The 13,226-nt window shown below is 37.0% G+C and overlaps 1 protein-coding gene across 1 annotated transcript in view; it reads left to right on the top strand.

Annotated features, from left to right (window-relative positions):
• The window catches only part of iffo2b (intermediate filament family orphan 2b), a 43,258-nt gene that overhangs the window by 1,550 nt on the left and 28,482 nt on the right, over positions 1-13,226 (top strand). The window lies entirely within an intron of this gene.

Raw genomic sequence — 13,226 nt, 5'->3', positions numbered from 1 at the left:
ATTGTGAACATTTTTAACTAAGTATAATTGTTATGCCTTGAAAAGTGACCCATTATATACATTTTCTTTTAATTAAAGGGCCGATGTTACGTTATTTTCTGAGCTATGTTATTATATTGTTGTTACTTCACCAAAAACATACCTAGAGTTGTGTTTTGTTTCATTCACACATGTTTAACACACAAATCCTGCATATTTAGGCTGAGTTCTTCTCTCAAACAGAAAACACTCTGTTACACCTTATGATGTCATGTGGTAGTACAGGAAATGCTCCACTGTGTTTTTAAACACCATGCACCTTCACAAGAAATGATCCAAATGATTCTAATCTTGGCCTTATCTTGGGCTTGGAATTGCCAATCTCTACTGAACTAAAGGTAAATGGTTGCTATTATCTTGGAAAATACAGCTTCATGACATCATAAGGTGGATCAGAGTATTTTGAGCTTTCAAAACGTAAACAGACTGATAAGGGGTTACTCAAGCATGGTTGAATGAAGCAAAACACAACTCTGGGTATGTTTAAGATAACAACATTATAACATCACTTAAAGCTCACAAAAGTCCATTGTGTGTAATCTAAGACATTTAAGTGAACATTTTGATGCAATGCCTTTTACATTTTGAAGTCACTGGTCTTTCCCGGTCTCCTTTGCTTATTGCAGCATGAGTTACTATTCTGGTCTGTACTTCTCTGGCTCACTATGGTGATGTCATCGAGCTGATGCCACTAAGTCTGGGCATGTTCCTATAAAGTCTGCAGAATACTATGGACTTTATCAATGGTCACTTCAATATACACTGTCTATGGAGATTTCAAGTGTTGAGTCATTCATTCATTGATTCTGCCAGTCTACAAGAAGACAAGAAGTTGTTCAAATAGTATACTCTATTGAGGATATGATCAATAGGTCAGTTTTTGCAGTTTATTTTGCATATCAGTTTTCAGTTGTCATAGTCATATCCGCTCACAGTTCTTAAAAGGTCATTGAGTGCGTCTGCAAATGACGAAACAGTAGATGTTTAACACTGGTGTCTGTATAACATATTTACATGCAGGACCTGGCCATTTTGCATTTTTTTTATAAAGATGAAACAGATAACATGCAAAAGTAAAAGTAAAAGCCATATTAAGACATAGACGATATAGCTTATTCATTAAGTCAGCGGCGGACTGGCTAGTCTCAGGTTTTGGGACTAGCAAACAATCTTTCTGTGTAGGAGTTTACATGTCAGGAATAGGTGTTTGTTTGTTTTTTAATTGCTTTTTTAAATATTATTAGGAAGAATGCCAATTTGACAATATGCCTGGATAAATACTCAGGTTAACATTTTTTTTTGTGAAAAAGTAAGCTCCCATCCAACCACTAACCCAACCTGCTCCACCCTCCCTTCACCTTCCCTCCACCCACCCATCTCACCGTAAGTCCCAGGAATAGGTGATTGGTAGAAGGTACATTCATTTTATTACTAAATTGGGTCTATTCTCTATTACTCAGAGACCAAAAGATACTAAATATTCCCAGGTGCTAATTGAAGCTAAAACTAGCATTGAAACTAGTTACTACTACTCATTTGAAGAAGTATCAATACTGACGAAATCCCCAAAGACTTTTTCCCTCTTCAAACTGAAAAAGTATCAGGGACTTTTTAGCCTGGTGGTAGTACACGAGATAGAAGACTTGGGAATCTTCTTGTGGGGAAAGTGCCAGACTTGACACAGATAACACACATTTTCCATGCATGTTTTGTTCAGTGACCAACATCCCTGTGATGGGAATCATAACCTCCCATCCGCCTCTCCAGCCTGCGTCATATTTATCTTTACAGTCATAGAGTCGTACGTTTTCCTTGGAATGGACAGTATAATGGTGCCCTAGAGAGAGGGGGGTTTCCATCTTCCATATGTCGGTGTATTGGAATTCTACGTATATATTGGGTAAATCAAGATTGTTAGGTGTTTGCAATGAAGATAGATGGGTAAGGAAACTAAAGAGGTGGTTGAACGTTTACACAATCATCATTAAACAGTACAACAAATATATTAATCAGAAAATACATTCTGTTTATTTGTGAACTAAAACTGTACTTCAGTTTGTGAGGCTTCAATTCTGTTCAATTCTCAGCCAGAATATTGGATAAAGTATGAAAAAAACCATCATATCAAAATCCATTTCTTTATTTTATGGGTTATTTTATTTAATAGAGACAGATACAACAAACATAGATTAACATGTAATGTGTTTATCTAATGCAGATATGACAGCGTTTAAAGCCAAGGATAATAATTATATTTCTCTTGTGTTTTGCTTATTAATCCAATAGAGGACAGAGTGTCCCTGTCTGACCCACACAGACTGTACTCTCTTTGGCTCGCTACCGATTGGATCTTTTGCCAAATGACTGGCTAGCCCCTCATTGTGGTGGTGATTTAGACCGACAGGCATTTTAACTGTCTGCTCTCCCATTTCCACTATGACCAATGCTCTTGTGTTGAGAATGCACTGACTCACTGACGCTGGATGTGTGTGAGAAACGGGATATCCTGTCCAGTCATGCCCCTCTGAAGTAGCACAGCCCCCCTCGTCTCCTTTTTTGGACTGGATTGGATTGGCATGTGGGACAGGGGCCAAATGAAACAGGGCTGTATGGATGAGGTTAATGCTCTGAACTTATTTAGAATCCAAGTTAAGTAAATTTTTGTGGCTAATTTGCTTATATTAGTCTCATAATATATATTGAAGATATATATTGGGTTGGTGGAGTATATAAAGAATGCTCACTATTTCACACTGTTATACATACAGGGTTGGTCAATATTTACAAAAATGTTGACGAAATCTTGTTGGACTATCCCGATTGCAATATTCAGATGATATTATAGTAATCGATCTGTAATGTGTCTGTAAATGTGTTGTTGGTTGAGGTTCAAGTATAAGAAACTTATGACAGTGCAGTAATATCACTTGATTCAAAGATTACAGTTAGGTTTGTTTTTGTATTATGTTTAATCAGCTTTGTTTATAGTTTTTTATTTTTAGATATACTATTCACTCAATATTCAAATTTTGTATGTCTCAGAAACAAAAACTGCAATATCTGTTTTACAGTCGTGTTATTTCAGTATGGGCAATTTAAGGAGAACAAGCAGCCACATTTTGGTCAGTTTGTCTGTGTGAATGCTTTTTGAGTTCATATGAGGTGGAAAGCATCTGGCCAAACCACACTGTGGTTAATTTGGCAAAATACAAAGAAAAAATCTAAAGCATCAAAGACTGGTAGTAAAAGTTAAGTGTCACTAAGTTAGCCTGTCAAGAGCAGTGAGCAGCCATTGTAATGCCATGGGACCCTTCTACTGATGTTGAGCCATGATCTTGATAGATTAGATAAATGATTAGTCTATTAGCATGTTGTTGTTGTTTTTTTTGCAGCTTTAATAATCAATCCATGTCTGGTAATAAGTTGTAAAACATCACTAATTTACATTTTCTCACTCATTAACAAATTGGGTGCTTGTTATGGGTGCTTGATGAGTGGGTATTCCTATTGCCATTTTCCATTCTTGGATAAAATATTTATTTTCAAGAAACAGGGAAAGACTATTTGTTTACATTTTTCCAGAGGTGAACCCATTAACCTCGATACCACTGTAATGTTGTTTAAACCAGGAGAGGAAGACACAGACTTGGCCTGCTTTATTGGTCAATAAACCTGATAATCAATCTCATCCTGCTCCTTGAGCTGGAGTGGGGTAATTGCATCAGTGTTGAGTTTCCTGTGCTGTTGTTTTTTCTGGCCCAATCCTCTCTACTACATTCACTTTTTAGGCATTCACACAACCACAGACCATAGGGATCACAATGTCAGTTTGTTATGACACATCAGGAAGGCGTATTACTGAAAACTTTAATTCACTTTAATTCACATCACTCCTACCTGTCATCCCTGCAGTATGTAGGTTGAATTGTGGAAAACGTTCTATGTTTTTATGACCAACAAGTCAACAATGCACCGATTCTCAGGGAGGCTTTAAAATGGCTTTGTAGTTTGTATATATTTATTTGCTGTCAAGATCGACAGCCCCAGTGCCCACGGCAACTTCCAGAATAATCTAAATATATTGTGATGTTCGGAGTAATATCTTGACATCCCCACTCCACACCAGACACTGTTATAGCCTCTTCATAGGGGCCCCTCCTGTGTCTGTCTCCTCCTCTTTTAAATGCACACTGCTTTTGTGAGACCAGTGCAGGCCTCACTCATCGATTGATTTATTAAAGCTCTTCCATTGTGGACAGTCTAAAGATGGATCACCAGATGGTCACGTTCTGATGCTGCCTCTTCAGATTTGTGTTCTGGTATTTTGGTTTTGTCTGCTATTGCAATTCAGAGGTCAGGGCCCAAAATTAGGTCATATTGTTTGTTTGGAGTTATAAAAATGTAAACGTGTGAGTAGAAACGTCCCACTTACACAAACACAATAAAATCCTAGTATGTGGTCAGGTTTATGAATTCAAACTTTCTGAATGTTAATGCACAGATATAACTTTACTTTTAGGCTTTTTGAGTATGGATATCATATCAGATGCATATATAATTGTATGACCTAAACATATGCATGGAAATTTCAAGACTACAACAAAAACAACAAGAAATAATATATCTTAAAGTCATTTGGAGACCACATTTTCTAATCAAATCAAGGCTCACAGTGACTTCTATTATGTCTATCATGTCCTGTAAGCGGCTGCAGTATTGTAATTCAATCAGATGTTCTTCTTGTAAACATTTTATGGCTTTCATCATAAAATCTTTCAAAATTAACCCTAAATGGACACAAATTCTACACTTCCATAGCAATCTGAGATTTTTCATCATTTCAGTGATTGCTATAAACTCATGATTACACACTTCCAGGTTCCAGCACATCAAAACCTAAACTAAACCAGGTGCAAATGCAACTTATATGTTAGTCAAACTTTACACTGCAGAGCCTGGGAGTGGACGTCAAAAAACAGCTGTTACCATGGAAATCCACCTTGTTTTTTGGCAGTATTGCAAAACGCCCATAGAGATACATCACAACCAAAACAATATAAAAGAAAACCCTAAAACAAAAAAACGGCCTAACTGATACTAACTTTAGGATTTGGTGTCTTAAATCTCCCATAGTTTTAACTGAATTTAAATTGAATTCTGATGATGTATGACGACATAACTCTGAGCTTCATAAACACTCTTGCACTTGTCCTGGCCTATGACCAAACTGTTTTGCTCATCTTTCGTATATCGATGTAAAATGTGTCACATGGGCCTCAGCCTCCGTAAATGCCACTGGTCTGTGAGTCTGGTGAAAGGCTCATTAACAGTGTGTCTGACAGTGATAAACGCATAACACTCAGGTGGTAAAAGCCATGTTAGATACTTAAAATGCCATTTTTACATACATGTAAAGGAAACAAGCTAGTATGAACAAGGATACAGGAGGCATTCGTAGATTTCTGGAATAAATATGATCCTTTTTGATAGAATTATGTCTTTATTGCAATATGCCTGATTCTAATAAGTTTCACTTTTTGTTTCCTGTTATATTTGTGACCAATTTTGTTTTTTTGAAATTCTAAGAAATTCTGTTCTATGTGTTGTAGGTGGGGATACCCTATATGGGCAGTGTCCAGTTAGTCACAGCAGCACTGTCATATTATATTGTATTAAATCACTCACTAATTATTAACTGCTGTCAATTTAAATTCACTCATCAATCAAGGCAACAATCATACACTACTTGCCGTGGTTCGATCTCAGCTTAGCCCTGGTGAGACTTTGTTTGGTCTAGACTAGAGCGTGCTGGTTTAGTCCTGGTTTAGTTTAGTTCCAGACTTGCATTTTTAGTATAACATGTACTTCAGCAATTGTACATAATGGCTTTCATCATAGTCATCACATGTGGTGTAATTTTCTCCCACTGTCCCACCCTAAAGTGCCAGCGCAGACAAAATAATTCAAATCATTATTATGCTTCATTTAGTTGTAATGCTTACTCTACTTCTTTTAAATTGTATAAACTCAACATTTTAAGTGCACCTGGATTGTACCTTTATTTATTTCACTGCAGCTCCTCCGTCTCCCCCCCGACTATGTGTGGAGACAGTACTGATTAGGGCAGGTCGGGGGCCTCTTGGGCATGTTCTCTACATGAATAATTAACCTCCAGCTGAATTTAGCCGTGTGTGGATCAATGCATCGAGGAAATCTGTGGCACAGGCAGTTTTCCGAAGCTTTGATCCTCCCTCTTGTGCTTAACGGAGGTGAAAGCCTGGATTAAGCTCCTCATAGACCTGGTATAGTGGAATTTAGCTCTAACTTTATAAATAACATTCTATTTACAGTTGTAATAATTTAATTCGGGCTATTGGATTGTGACAAAATATAGCTCAGTTTGGTAAGCATGATTGGTAGAGCGGTCAGATCCACTGACTCACAGGTTAGTGATGTGATTCCAACTCTCACAGATAAATGCTGTCTTTGTGTCCTTGGGCAAGATGCTTTATTGACCTCGCCCCCAGTGTCTGTGTACACTGGTGTATGAATGTGTGTGTGAATGGGTGAGTGGTTCCTTGATGTGAAGCTCTTGCAGTGCCTTGAAGGTGGAAAAGCACTGTATAAAAATGTGATCATTTACAATTTAAGAAGGTAGATAGTAAAACCTATGGCGCATACCTAGACGACTGAGTACAGTAAACAGGAATTTTCTGATTTTAAATTGCGATTGTGACCTTTCTGATTTAAAGGCATTGTGTAACTTTTCTGGCAAGGGGTCTGCCACCTACTTCCATTAATTAATTTACAACTGCCTTTAATGATGAAAAATGCTATCTTGAAGAACATTCTATAGTTTACTACATTCATATTCGGGCTCTCCTTTCCACAAATCTGAACTGTAATTTGACCTATTCACCGGCTTGTGTCCATGGAGATCAATATGTCTAATGGTAAAGCACAGCAGTAACATCTTCATAAAAACAAACTGGTCAGAAAAGTTACATAGTAAACCAGGATTATATTCATAGTGCCATTTTTAAACATTCTGGAACATAATATTGTATGTATATATATATCCAAAATTAAAGTATTACAAAAAGCACATCTATTAACATGTTTGTAGAAGTGTGAGGCATAGCAGGTTTTGTACCAAATAGGACCTCTTCCTGGATGCAATAACTCGCAGTCTTTGCTTAATTTGATCATTTTAATCGCATCTTTGATTCAGCTGTGATCATATTAATTGGCTATTTTTAGTGAAGAGGTGCAATGCTAAACTATACGTGTCTGACTGCCTTTGACCTGCCCCTAATCCCGCCTCTTGTTGTATTCTGAGAGGGATTTTCTTTAAGCTCTGCCCAGGGCCCTGCGCCACATTTTAGCACGCAATCGCTGCAGTGCACTATGGGACGTCACTGGAGGACTACTGAGCCCCAGGATTACAGGCTGCATTGTTGCTTTGTCACCTCTTCTTCCTGTCTATATGTGCTCCTTCTGAATTCATATGATTATAATAATTTATACTGGTATGAATGGCTGGCGCTCAACTTGGATTTACTATAAGAAACTATCTTTTGTTGTCATCAAGTAATGACCTGATTTGATTGATGGGACATTCAAAGAAATGAAACAAAAAAATCTTTGGCTTTTGCTAGTTAGATAATAGGTTGTTTATAAAAGGATGAATACTGACATTTGAAAAGCCACTGTGATTGTGAACTTTATTTACAGTTTCCCTTTTAACTTTTTTGGTAGGGGTTCACCTACAGTATGCCATTAAATGTGTTTATCTTGCATTCATTCAAGTAGCAGGTGCGAGTGGGATCGTCACAGATCTGACCTGTAACTTGGCCTGGTGGTATCCCGTGCTCGTCTCCATGGAGATAGATAAGTTTAATACCATGCTGTGAAACATTCTAGGCAAAGCAACATGTTTATGGAGACAAGCAGGAACATTAGTGCTCTTATAAGTTTGAAATATGAGATGATCTTTTTTTCCTTTTAGTGTCAGGGTTAGCTTAGCCAAGTAGCGTGTAACTAATGCATTTATTAGCCAACCCATTATATTTCCGCACCAGCCACAGTTTAAATTATGTTTAAACTGTGGCTGGTGTAGAAATGATTTTGGACGTATTTTTAGGACTGATCGCTGAACAAAGCAAGTTTTGTTCTGTAAACTGCTCATGTGGTTTTAGAAATAGTTTATCTAATTAATTCCTGAGTAGCTTTGTTCTGTTTTGTTCCCATGCTTATATAATCCTAAAATGTTTCTTGTGTTTCATATGTTTACTGCAGTATGCCCTTAAGACACATTAATAGCATATAATTTGTACATTGTAACATATGATGTTCACTGTTCATATTCTTTGCACACGTGACATGCTCTTGCATGCACTTACATAAGCATAGATTCAGTTTCACATCTTGATATTCCCTTGCAAGCAGTCAAATACACACACCCTAAACCTATGCATGTATATACAAACTGTTCAACATTTTTACATTAATTTACAAATCTGCCATTTTAATACGGTAAGTGCATAATGCCTAGTTTTTGTCTACTGCCTACTGCAGTGTTAGGGTCTTGTGGTTTGTCACACTGTACATAATACTTCTGTCTGAGTACTGTATGTCTATTTCACCATCATCATATCCGCAGAATGGGACTGAATGATACCTAGGCCTGTCACCATAATTACTATACCCACTTATCATTCAATACATGAAAGCTGGAATATTTATCTTGGGGACATTTTTTTTTTGCGGTAATGGGGAAAATTTCTTTTATTTTTGTTGTAATAAGATTTGAGCTGCAGAGAGTTGATTACGTAACTTTTATGGCTAATTATTGCTTCATTCTTCTATTTATTTATAGCTCAGGCCTTTTAATGTGATGCTCTATTTTAACATTGATTTGCTGGGACTCTCCTGCTTTGTGTCAGTGGCATAAAGTAGTTTCAGTATTATCCTTTATCGTGGTATTTCTATGTAGCGATATATCGTGCTTCAAAATGTGTTATCGTGACAGGCCTAATGGTACCTGTGTAAATGTTGTTGTATTCCAGGATTCCTTATGCAGCTGCTTACTGTGCTGTTCTCCTGGGTTGGATTATTCATGGATATCGATGAACTCAGGAGCCGGTGGAGCTCTGCCATATGTAAAAATGCAAGAAGGCACCTGCTCTTTGAAGTCACTACTGCTATAAAGACCAGTGCATTTTATATTATACACAGCTGTGACGTATTGCAGTAGCTCAAAACTGTTCCACTCACCAAGAGTTCTAATAAATAGGATAAAATAAGACTGATTTGTACTTTAGACTTTTATTAGACAGGTCAGTTTTACCCTACTGATGAGGTGTTGAAAAAAAACAAAACATTATTGAGTAGTGCTGTGAAATTAATTAAACTTAACTGGATTTAAACTTTTCAAACTGTCAGTGATACATTTTTAATCAAGAGTCTTGTAGAAAAAATGGTAGTAATCCAAGGGAGAAGTTTATTCACTATCACTATGGGACCCAGCAGTCGGAAACATGAACCTTCAAGACTTTGTGATAGTGTTGTTCATTTTTGTCTTGTGCCATCCAGTCTGGATATGCTTCTGTTGTAGGGAGTATTATACCTCTGATGATGTAGGCCAAGATAACAAGAATTGAGCTAGAAGTGAGTACAGCACAGAAAGTGAATTTCTATAACAAAAAGGTCTACAGCCATCCTCTTTCACTGAAAGCATGTGGTTTGGAGCAGAGGTCAGACTTTGGAGGATGAAATTAGATTATTTATTTGTTAAGTAACACTGATTAAGTCTGAATTGTCTTCTCTGGAGGTCCAAATGTCCAGATTAGGGGTGGGCAATATGCCAAAAAAAGTTATATCACAATTTTCTTGTAGCCAAATCATAATTTTGATTTGATCACAATTCATAACTTAGTATTTTTATATTTCCTTGTAGAGATAACTAAAGTCACCTTCCTCTTCTGAAGGTCCACACATTTCATTGCAATTGTAACTCACTCAGACCATTGCTGAAGCTGACCAATAGGAGGAGTGGGTGGGGAAAAGTGTCTTAGCAAGGTAGCGATTTTACCAAAAAAGCATATTGTCACAGGAATGAACTCACAATTACATTTTGATCAACATATTTGCAGCCGTAGTCCACATGTAAGACCCACTTATGACATTTCACAGATACCTTGTGCACTGTTTGGCCTCTGCTACAGACATGCCGCTCCATCTTGAGTTAATCACTGTTATATTTCATTTGTGTGTTATTCCGTTGGACATCATGTGCAGGGACATAAACCACACATTCTCAGGGCTGTGTGTCCCGTGTGCAGATGGGTTCCTGGCGTACGGTTTAAAGCTCCTCTTAAATCAGTCTGAAGCTCGGTGTGTGTGACCTTAGAGCAGAACATGTGTGGCTCTCATCTCATGAACGTACAGTTTGTTCATGAGGAATAAAATGTGAAGAATCTATAGTAGGCCTTTAACGATAGCACATGTAGAAGTGCGATATATTGCTGAAGTAATATGAACAATAATATGGAAACCAAACTATAAAGCACAAGCATAAATAAATGACAGAATGCAACACTTAAATAGTTAGTTTGTGTCTATAATGGGTCATAGAAGTTCAAAATACAGAGAAATAACCAAAAATGTCCAATTAGTACAAAGAAAAAATGCCCACGGTAAATATTGACCCCAAAAAATAATAGTTTCATTGATCATGTATTGAATGATAAGTCAATATATTGATTATCCTGACAGGCCTCATCCACACACACTGTTTGGATATAGATCGCTCATTTGTCATTGTTTGAAGGGCATAACCAATTTATAGGCCTTATATTATCAGCCAACATAGACATTAAGGTCCTACATTACACAAAATTGACTATTGTGAGCTTTAAGTCTCGTTATAATGTTCATCAAACAAACAAAAAAGCTCTAACATTGGACAGTTGTTTTGCCCGTCAGTTAATAGTTTTGTTATTGCACAACTTGTGATGGTAAATTGACAGCTAGAAAAATATAAATGGAGCTATTTGCCATATGTTACCCACTGTCATTTTAAAGCACATATAATCCTAGGATCTTTATTTTCATGTCATATTATCTAACATTTGTTGGAACAGTTGCAGTTCTCACTCTGTGTACCTCCAGGTGTGTGCATAGGTACAGTTTATGAAAGACTGTGATCCTCTGGTCTTTTGTAAAGACTAACCCACGCTCTGGGCTTATGCCAAAAGGGAACATCTTCATCTTATTTTCTTTTGTGAATGTATTTCTCTCCCATAACAGCTCCACACCCTAAACAGAGTCGGGACATGCTATAGCCATTTACAGTAACCACTATTTATCATGTTTAAGAGCTGGCATAAAGCCCTCCCATTATAGTATTGTATGGCTCTTGAGGTAGGCTATTAGTTGGTCTTCCTCAGCTTTAGGTCTAAGTTAAGTCAATATATTTGGAACATGGCGACACTGTGCATTGTGTGCAATGGCTAAATGACTCAAACACTGTTGGGACATACTATAACTATTTACCAGCATTTTTATCCATTTTAGTATTGCATATGCCTCTTGAGGTATTAGATGGTTTTCCTTATCTTTAGTCCAATTAGCTCTGATTTAACCTCCTGAGACCCGAGCTCTTGCATTACCTGCTTTATTAATTTCTCTTTGTTATTTGGGCTGACTGGGACCTGATGAGTGTAAATACAAAGAATTATCTTTTTAAAAGAAAAAAATATGTAAATCGAATGCCATCGTATGTGGACATTATACTCATTTTGATAAAACATTTGAATAATGATTTGCAAAAGCCATTTATTAAGACCTTGAACACAGCAACATTTGTCCTGAATGTAAAAACTAAATGAGAAACAACAATTGTGCCTCTTGGAACAATATGTCTCATGTGAAGAGCTGCTGACAGAAGCAGGAAGAAAAATGAAAATAAATAAAATAAAATAAAATATTCTAAACATTTTAAACTGTTAAAAATTAATATATATAATATATATGCATTGTTGCTGTTCTTGTGTGCTGTTATTCTTCTTCTAAAAATTTGCATTGTGGCCTAGACAACCCAAAAATGTGCCAGGTCTTAGGAGGGTAAGTCAATACATGGAGGACATGATTAATCCTCCCCTGTATTGTATGGAAGCTAGAGTATGCCTCTTGAGTTATTGTGTATTAGTTGGTTTTCCTTAGCTTTAGTCCCAGTAGTTGTAAGTTGAGTCAATACATTAGGGATATGGCAGCATTGTGCTGTACGTACAGCAGCTAAATGACCTCACTGGTAAAGAACAGAGCTTTGTTGTAAATGGGGCAGGGGCATTGTGTTGTATGGGACCACAGGAAGTCCACAGGGAACACTGATTTTATGTCATTGTTTGCTGTTAAGGCAAAAGCTCATTCCACTGAGCTAAGGTAATGTTACTGTGAAAAAAAGCAATAAATAAGAGAATAATAAGGTTGTCAAACGTATCGCCTATAGGTTTGAGACTTGAGTTAAGCAACAGACCAACACATTGCTTTTAAAAGGGATGGAGCATATATCCAGGCTAATATCAGTATCATGGTGTTAGAATATATTTTTTCATTCAGTGTGAGAAAAAGATTTATTTCTTAGCATCAATATTTATCCAAGCTGCTCCAGTCTGTGCGTTCATTTGTCAAGTTTATCCTCTGTGTATCTGTGTCTGAAACAGTGAGCTAAAAGTGAAAGGAAGGGCAATGAAGCACAGCATGTAATCTACATATAAATCTACATATAAACTACACAAAAAAAATCCCTTTTGAAGCATGTCTTGTCAAAATGTGGTATGTTCCTTGTTCATTTTTCACTCGGCACATTTTTGTTTTCAGATAGTTCTTATACATTCCCACATTCACACAGCAGCGGTAATGAGAGCACACCTACAGAACAGCCACAGCCTCTTTCATTTGAACCCAACCATCTCCCCGACGCTCCCTTTGTCATCGCTGTTGTGATGTGTGGTTAATGTTACTGAAAGAACATAAAGAAGAGACAGAAACTGGGCCCTGAGCCAGTACACTGTAGTAACTGACAAATCATTAAACCATTAGAATACATGTTTTACACATAGACGAGGTAGAGGAGCCAAAAAGTCTACTTAGAGTATTGTTACTTCATTACTCAAGTAGGAGTA

This window comes from Periophthalmus magnuspinnatus, chromosome 5, assembly GCF_009829125.3.
Source record: "Periophthalmus magnuspinnatus isolate fPerMag1 chromosome 5, fPerMag1.2.pri, whole genome shotgun sequence".
NCBI lineage: Eukaryota > Metazoa > Chordata > Actinopteri > Gobiiformes > Gobiidae > Periophthalmus > Periophthalmus magnuspinnatus.
Note: the sequence above shows the minus strand (reverse complement) of the source record. Positions and strands in the feature narration are given on the sequence as shown.